Below are 9,073 nucleotides of genomic sequence, written 5' to 3'. Positions count from 1 at the left end.
TTTTTTTTTTTTTTTTTTTTTTTTAGAACTATGCTGTCCAGTTTGGTAGCTACCAGCTACATGTGGCTATTTAATTGGAAATTCACTAAAATTAAAAAATTCAGTTCCTTAGTCACACTAGCCACTCTTTAGGTTCTCAACAGCCCTGTGTTCTTAGTGGCTAGGTATTGGACAGAGCAGATATAGGACATTGCCCTCATCACAGCGTTCTACTGGACAGCTCTGTTCTGCAGGCTGTGGGAAATGAATTTCCTTCTCCCGAGAGTGTTTTGATGTCCCTTTAGATAATTGGTGTCAGCCAGTCAACGTCGTGCCCAGAGTTGTATAGCCACCAGAGTGTTCTGTTCATTTAACATTTATTAAGTCACAACTATGTGTCTGGAACAGTATTTGGGACTGAAGAAATAAAGATAGATAAATGTGGTCCCTGCTCATAAGTGTAGTTTACAATAGCATTAGGGCATTAACTCGCAGAGCTCAGCCTGCGTTTGTGTCATGTGGCCTGGGGGCTAAGTGAATGTGATAGGTGCTAAATTTGTGCCAGAGCACAGATGTCATGGTAGCCAGGGCAGGGGGCAATTAATTCCGAGTTGGGCCAGGGGTTTCCTGAGGAAGGACCTGGGAGCGCTGCCTTGAAGGAGGCTTCCTTGTATGGCAATCCTTGGGCCGTCAAATATTGGGCAACATCTTTGTGGTCCTAGAGATACTCTAACTCTCACTGCCTGGAATTTCTGCTGTAGAAATTGCAGGAAAGAGAGTTGAGATATTAGAGCAGGTCATCCTTTTTGAAAGGAGAGCAATTGGTAAAGAAGTTACATCCCAGGTGAACCGAGGGATGAGCCCAGTGAGTGCGGCAGGAAGCCCCGAGACAGGAAATATCAGGGTATCACCTCTGCTTATACCTCTGGAGACTCCGGCATCCTTCTTTCCTAATCCCAGTCTAAGCCCTTCCTCCCCACTCCCTGCAGCTCTCCAGACCCACTCCCTATCGTGTCAGCTGACCCTGCCCAATTGCCCATCTTCCTGCTCCAATTCAACACTCCCCTAGCTCAGAAATTGCTTGGCGATATTGGGAACAATGAGGCCTGACTCTGTTAGTTCAGAGCAAAATGGCTTTTTTTTTTTAAAAAAAGGGCATTGCATTCCTCATGATGTATGGACAAGTCAGGAGAGCAGAGAAGGGCCAGGGTGGGAGGGGAAGGTGAAGAGTTGGACTCCAGGGTGGCTGGAGCCTTGTCAGGCAGGGAAGGTGGCTGGTTCCACTGACGCTTGGACTCTTGGTCCCACAGAGCCGGGCCCCGGCTGAAATGGGCTAGAGAAAAAGCCCTGGGTGTTTATTGGCTGGGAGGGGTTAAGTCATCAGGACTGCCAATGAGCTAGGGGCTGTGGAGAGCTTATTCTTCCTAGGGAGGCAAGAAAGGTGTGGAATTTAGCTTCTGTCTTGTCCTATTGGACAAGAGTGAGGCGGTGAGATGGGCCGGAGTGAGAAGGTTTCCCTGGGAGCCACATTCGGGCCCAGAAACTGCAAGTGATTTGCCTAGGATCATACAGCACATCAGTGAGTGGCTCTGTTACTAGAACCCAGGAGTGTGTGTGTGTGGACGGTGTGAATGGTTCGCTCGTTTTTATTGCTGAGTGGTAGTCCACGCTATACCTGTAACACAATTTAGTTTAACCATTCACTGGTTGGAGGGCATTTGGATTGTTTCTAAGTTTTGGCTATAAATGTTTGTTTGTTTTAATTAACAGACTTCATTATCATTTGAAACAGAGTCTCACTGTCTCGCTCAGGCTGGAGTGCAGTGGTGTGATCTTGGCTCACTGCAGCCTCCACCTCCTGGGTTCAAGCTATTCTCGTGCCTCAGCCTCCTGAGTAGCGGGGATTACAGGCATGTACCACAGTGCCTGGCAAATTTTTGTATTTTTAGTAGAGACAGGGTTTCACCATGTTGGCCAGGCTGGCCTTGAACTCCTGACCTTAAGTGATCCAGCTGCCTCAGCCTCCCAAAGTACTGGGATTATGGGTGTGAGTCACTGCGCCCGGCCAACAGACTTTTTTTTTTTTTTTTTTTTTAAAGAGCAGTTTTAGGTTTATAGTGCAGCTGAGTGAAAAGGACAGAGTTCCCATATGACCCCCCTCCTGTCCTGCTCACAAGGCACAATCATTTTACTGCCCTGAACATCCCCTGTGCTCCATCCCTCCCGCCAGAACCCCTGACAACCACAGATCTTTTTACTATTTCTACAGTTTTGCCAGAGCTTGTTTGTGTCTCTTTAGAATTTTCTGAGGGTTCCCTCTTGGATCTCTAGGCCCAACCATGCCTTACTACAGAGACTACTTGGAACGCAGGCCCCATGGGGAGTTCGTTGCAGGGGTGTGTGAGCAGCCTGCAGACGAACTCGAATTGCTTTCTTTCTAGGACGAACTCGAGTTGCTGGAATAGGCTGATTCAGCCCCATTCCACTGGTTGAGCTGTGGCCTCAAGAGGGCTCGGTGCTCCAGGCCCTGTTTGGGGGTGGAGGAGAGCAGAGGAGAGGAAGAGTGGCCCTGTCAACTGAGAGCTCAGCTCTGGGGTCCTTTTCCAACCCCGAGGCCCTGGGAGACCCCAAGCACTCAGCTCCTTTACAACCCAGCTCCGAAGCCAGCTGCCTGGTCTTCTCCCTCCCGATGCCTCTGGCTCAGCCTGGGGCTGCCTCCTGGCCTGCAGGCTCCCCTCTGAGTCCCACTTTTATGTCTAAGCAGACAGGAAAATAAGCAATTGGTTTTTGGATATTACATAAGCTGGCGAGAGAAACTTTAGTAAGGAAAAAAGCGGAGGGAAGGGTCTGAAGCTCTTAAATGGAAAACTACAAAAAGCCCACCATTTCCAACTCAAATGGAGACAGCTGCAAATCTGCTATGATCAGAGAGATAGTGCAGGTGACCCCAGGCCTTTGGGAGAACACTGGCCCAGCCAGCCAGGGCTCTGCCATATGTCCCACTGGAGGGCTGAGACCAGGCAGGATTCTTCTCCTTCCCTCCCACCCCGGCTTCTGCGGACATTCTCTTTGTTCGCAGACTTTTCTGCACCTCCACATTCACACTTTCATGTGACTTTCAAACAACCTTGGAGGCAGGGCAGGCTGGGACTTCAGACCGTCAGGGAGCACACAGGATGTAGAGTGGGAGGGACTGCAGAGGGGAAAGTCAGCTACCTTCTTTTGCAGATAAAGGAACTTGGGAAGAAACGTGCTGTTTACGCAGAACAGGGGCCGCAGCTCAGTTTCACAGTGCCCAGGGCAGTGCCCCTTCCGGGCTCAGGGAGATGATTATGCATAGTGTTTTGCAGGGCGTCCGGGTGAGGAAACTGGCATTTGGAAAAGGGGCTCTCCCTTGCCCAGGCCTTTGGACTCCTGGTTTGGCATTCTTGACTGTTCCATGTTTTCTTTCTACCCATCTATCCCATTTCAGGTTGAGTAGACTGTCCAGATGAGGCCATTGGTGTGTGTGTGTTTGTGTGTGTGTGCGTGTGTGTATGTGGTGTTTTTAGGGTGGGGAAGGATGGGTTGTGGGCATGAATGACAGGGAGGAATAACTGACTTGGCAGGAGGAGGTGGAAGGTTAGGAAGGGCCTCATGGATCCTGCCATATGCTTGATCATGTGCCAGCTGCCCAGGCTTAGAAAATTCTCATTCAGAACATATGGCCCTGAGCAGCCACACAGATGCTGGTGTAGCCTCTGTCCTTCCTTTTCTTAGCCCCCTTCAGCTCTAGAGTCCAAGGAATGCTGGCAGACAGGCCCATGAGTCCTCATCTCCCCACAAACCTGGTATCCTATGAACAGGAGCCCCAGAGGGCTGAGAAAGGAGGATAGGTGACCCTATTTCTATGACCCATTGCTGACCTGCTTTGAGGTCCGTGGTGGGGTTGGGACTTGAAGCTAGCAACTAAGAGGCACTCCCCTTCCCACTGACCACAGAGAGGGGACATCTGTCCTGTATCTGATGGCACTGTACTTTTCCCTGTGACTAATTCCTGACCCAGTCTCTTGGATTCTCTTTAAGAAAATATTGGGGCTCCCCCCGAGCGCCGCTCCGGCTGCATCGCGCTCGCTCCAAGTTTTGGGCTCCTGCTAAGCTAGCGCCGCCGTCATCTCCCTTCAGTCGCCATCATGATTATCTACCGGGACCTCATCAGCCACGATGAGATGTTCTCCGACATCTACAAGATCCGGGAGATCGCGGACGGGCTGTGCCTGGAGGTGGAGGGGAAGATGGTCAGTAGGACAGAAGGTAACATTGATGACTCGCTCATTGGTGGAAATGCCTCCGCTGAAGGCCCAGAGGGCGAAGGTACCGAAAGCACAGTAATCACTGGTGTCGATATTGTCATGAACCATCACCTGCAGGAAACAAGTTTCACAAAAGAAGCCTACAAGAAGTACATCAAAGATTACATGAAATCAATCAAAGGCAAGCTTGAAGAACAGAGACCAGAAAGAGTAAAACCTTTTATGACAGGGGATGCAGAACAAATCAAGCACATCCTTGCTAATTTCAAAAACTACCAGTTCTTTATTGATGAAAACATGAATCCAGATGGCATGGTTGCTCTATTGGACTACCGTGAGGATGGTGTCACCCCATATATGATTTTCTTTAAGGATGGTTTAGAAATGGAAAAATGTTAACAAATTTGGCAATTACTTTGGATCTATCACCTGTCATCATAACTGGCTTCTGCTTGTCATCCACACAACACCAGGACTTAAGACAAATGGGACTGATGTCATCTTGAGCTCTTCATTTATTTTGACTGTGATTTATTTGGAGTGGAGGCATTGTTTTTAAGAAAAACATGTCATGTAGGTTGTCTAAAAATAAAATGCATTTAAAGTCAAAAAAAAAAGAAAATATTGGGAAATGTGAGAAAGCAGGAAAGGCTTAGGGTTATGGACAGGATGTTTGTATCCCTCAAAATTCATGTGTTGATGCCCTTAGCCCCCCACCCCTGCACCCCCAATGTAAAGGTATTTGATGATGGGGCCTTTGGGAGGTAATTAGGTTTAGATGGGGTCATGAGGGTGGGGCCCCCATGATAGGATTAGTGTCCTTACAAGAAGAGGAGAGATCCGAGCTCTCTCTTTCTCCACTATTTAAAGATATAGTGAGAAAGTGGCCATCTGTAAACCAAGAAGAGGGCTCTTACCAAGAACTGAATCTTTTGACACCTGGAGTGTGAAGTTCTCAGTCTCTAGAACTGTGAGGAATAAATGTTGGTTGTTGACACTATCCAGTCTATGGTATTTTGTCATAGCATCCTGAGCTGACTGAGACACTTGGTGAACTCCTTTTGCTGGATTGTGGAGATATAGGATAGTACTTGTCCCAGTTGTTTACACTCATAAAGGGGTGTACGCAAGTGCATAGGAATGCCATGTGAAAAGAAGGAGAACACCCTAAAGAAGGTACCAAGAGGAGCATGGGTTTGGGGTGAGAGCAACCTTCTCTCAGCATGGACTTGAGTGGGGGCAGTTTGTGTCTCAGTCCAATCTCAAACTATGGGTAAGAAATTTATAACTGGCAGTGGCAAGAAAGACTGCTCCAGGTGGCAAGAATGGCATGAGGAAGGCCACCAGACAAGAAATGGTGTTATATCTGGGAACTGGGTGAGGTATCAGTGTATTTGATGCGTGGAGTGTAGGCAGAAGAGGGATGCTAGAGAAACCTTGGGCAGAGCTTGTGCCATGTCATGGAGGACCTGGAATTCCAAGTTTGGGTTTTGCTGAATTATCAGTGAGGAGCTGCAGATGGATTTTGAGCTGGAGATGGCATGATGAGAGCGTTGCTTGAGGACGATTATTGAGCAGAGTTGCACAGGATGGATTGGAGCGGCATCACAGGATGAATTGGAGCGGTATCGCGTGATGATGGTAGTCTGGGCAGAGGTGGGTGGCCATGAGAAGAGGTGCAGGCTGTGTGCTGGTGAATCTTAGGTAAGAAAAAGGCTCCGTACCATCAGCCTGGCTGGAGACATGACCAACAATGTATATGAAAAAATGGGAAAAAGGTATAAGAAAAGTATGTAATGAATTGCCAGATGGGATATGGTCAAGTGCCAAAATACATGTTTTGGGCTGATAGAAAAGGATGAATCAACAGTGACTGGAGAGAAGAAATGGGCCTCTTGGACCAGGTGGGACTTGAGCTGATTCTTGAACATGGGAGGATTTGAGAGTAAAAGGAGTATTGGTAAAGGAGAGAGCGAACAGCTCTGGCAGGGAACAGTGTGGCGGGAGTAAGGGTACGTGATTAGACCCTGAAGACGGGGACTGAGGCTAGACTAGGCTGAGCTAATCATATTATTCCTGGATACAGTGTGTTATTAAACTCGAGACTTCTGAGGCTTGAAGGTTGGGGTCGTTAGGAAGGCCCAGGTGAGGGTCTCCAACTCCTGCCCTCTGCAAAGCTCCAGATCTCTAGGCCCACCCAGCCAGGACCTCCACAAAGTCTTGAATAGGCTAGCCTCATCTCTTCTGGCCAGTCAGAAGCCAGAATTCTCACCTCAACCTCTATGCTAAGACCGGGCCTTTCTGTGGGAAGCACAGAAGAGAGCCAGGGAAGGAACGCAGCCCAGGAGGTAGGTTCTGAGAAAGCCTGGGCTGGAGGAGTCAATGAAAAAGTCACACTTTTGAGATCTTGTCTGATCCCCTCACCTGGTCCTAGGTCTCCTGGGTCCCCACAGGGGCCACCAGATTTCTATGAGGAAATCTATATTTTGAGATCCAAAGGTGCAGTTATCCCTGGCACCCTGCCTTCCCTCCACTCTGCCCTTGGTGGCTTCACCAGGAGACTTTTTTTTTTTTTTTTTTGAGATGGAGTCTTGCTCTGTCACCCAGGCTGGAGTGCAGTGGCGCGAGAGACTTCTTTAACACTCCCTTTGGTTGTTTCTGAAATGGGTCTTTGCAGAGGGGAGACAAAAACTCAGTTCATGGCTGCAGTCCTGTCCTCATTCTGAAGCGTTGGGTGCAGGGGCAGGAGAGATGATGGGGAGCCATCCCTGCTAGGGGCACATCTATCCTGCACCCTCCCCTGTCTGAGGCAGTAGGGAGCCCATGGTAGTTACCATTCCACTTGCCTGGGAGGCAGCCCAGGCTGGCCCCATCTCCTCATCCTGGACCAGGAATCTAACTCTAGACTGCTGGAGACATGTGTTGACGGCTCCAGTTTTGATCTTGTGGGAGGGTCAAAGCTGTGGGGAAATGTTCTAAGACAGGCAAAGGGATAAGGAGTATTTGGGTTCTGGTAATTTGACCCTATATCTCTCCTCTCCCTTAATCCTGGCATTTGTTCAGGTGACTGAAGGCTAAGTTTCTGGTCAGTTCCTCTTAGCAGGAGCACTTGAGTGATTAAAGAGGAACTTGCAGCCTGGGAGGGAAGAAGTGCAATGTCACAGCTCCATATGCATGTCCCATGATGGATGGCACCATTAGAGGGACCTGTGCCTCCCGACCCCCTGCCACACAGCCCTACACAAACAATGAGCGGGTTCCCGTGTTGACTTTCAAGTGGGCACATATCTGGGCACCATTTCAGGAGGGGTCTTTCTCCCTCTGCCTTTGCAAAGGCTTCTCTGCTGCCTTCAGTCCAAAGCTCATTCTTGGGTGACTCGCATGCTATTTACAGAATAGTCAGGTCTGGCCACTCACTGCTTGTAAAGAGCTGGCACTTGGACTTCAACATGCTGGGATGAAATCGCAGCTCCACTGCCACTTAGAAGCAGGGTGGGTTGAGGGGTGGAGGGGTGGCTCCCCAGGGTGGGGGCTCTGACCCCCACCCTGCTCTGTCTGTGGTGTATAGAGGGACATGCTCTGGCAGTGGGGTAATTCCCGTGGGCACAGTCTTGTGCGGGTTGGGCCCTGGAGCATACAGCATGGGGGCTCCCACAGACCCAGGACTGAGAGCCTCCTGTTGGCATCTTGGACACCAGCCCAGCGTTTCTGCATTCCTCACACAACCTGGGAGATGAAAGAACGAACAAACTGCCAACCCTCTGGCCCTAGGGCCTCTGAACTGAGGAAATGGTTGAATAATGAATGAGGCCAGAGCACTTCAGAGAGGTGGCCCTGGGGACTGAGTGGGCAGCGGGAGAGGCATGGACAGGTTGAGGGAGTGGCTGGCACGTGTAGAGATGCTGGGAGCCCGATGAGGTCGTGGCTGTGGCTTCCACTTCAGGTTAGGGCTGTTGACTTGCACGGAGGAACGTGGCTCACGGATTGTTTTGCAAACCCTCAGACTGTCACACATCTGACCTCCTGGTGCTGTTCCTATTGTACTTCATACCTTGATAGTTTGTGGGGCTGCATTTAGGCTGGATTCAGGGAGCCCCCCCCGCCCCAGGATGAGGGCTGCAGAACAGGAACCTTACTCCAGGGCATCTGGGTGGTGGTATGTACATGTGACTTCCAGCAGGTGTTGGACAAGGGCAGCTTGCATGGCAGTACCTAGAGGGAACTGAGGGTTCTCGGGACATCCCTGCCAGATACTTGCTTGCTTTTGGTGATGAGACACCCTATTCTCTTGAGGCTGCACTTTTCATCAAGCAGTTCAATATGAGGGTATTCAAACCTGTGACCTGGGAGTCCCTGTGCCTCTTGTTTTGTCTGTTGTTTTTATGCTTTCGGCATGGCCTAAAAGGGGCAGCATCTCCTACAACTCAGCAAGCAGGAATAAAGGAACATACCTGTGATGAGGGCTTGCTGTGAGTCCAGGAGTTTTCTTGTTGAATTTGTATGATAGTTCGCCTAAGTCCTGGTATCACCCCTTTTGAAGAGGAGTAGACTGAAGTACAGAGAGGCCATGTAACTTGACCTGAATCACACAGCTAACAATGGGTGAGCTGGATCCAGATTTATGTGGCTGAGCTAAGATTTGAATCCTGGTCCCTTTTCCTGCCAATCTGCAACTTGGGGAGGTTCTCAGCCTTCTACTGGGCATTTTGAGGGCCTTTCAGTCAGGTTCACTATTGGGGCAGCTTTTCAGGGCTTACCACTCCAGTCCTCCAGCTCTCTTAAGCCCTTCAGGGTACAAAGCA

General features: G+C 49.7%; 1 pseudogene across 1 annotated transcript; it reads left to right on the top strand.

Annotated features, from left to right (window-relative positions):
- The first annotated feature begins 4,051 nt into the window (after positions 1–4,051).
- LOC111540170 lies at positions 4,052–4,893 on the top strand (annotated as a pseudogene). Its single transcript, XR_002730909.2, has one exon. The product of XR_002730909.2 is annotated as a translationally-controlled tumor protein pseudogene (transcript).
- The last annotated feature ends 4,180 nt before the right edge of the window (positions 4,894–9,073 follow it).

The sequence above is a fragment of the Piliocolobus tephrosceles genome, chromosome 13, assembly GCF_002776525.5.
Source record: "Piliocolobus tephrosceles isolate RC106 chromosome 13, ASM277652v3, whole genome shotgun sequence".
In the NCBI taxonomy this organism is placed as follows: Eukaryota; Metazoa; Chordata; class Mammalia; order Primates; family Cercopithecidae; genus Piliocolobus; species Piliocolobus tephrosceles.
The sequence above is the reverse complement of the archived record's forward strand: the minus strand, read 5'-3'. Positions and strand labels throughout refer to the sequence as shown.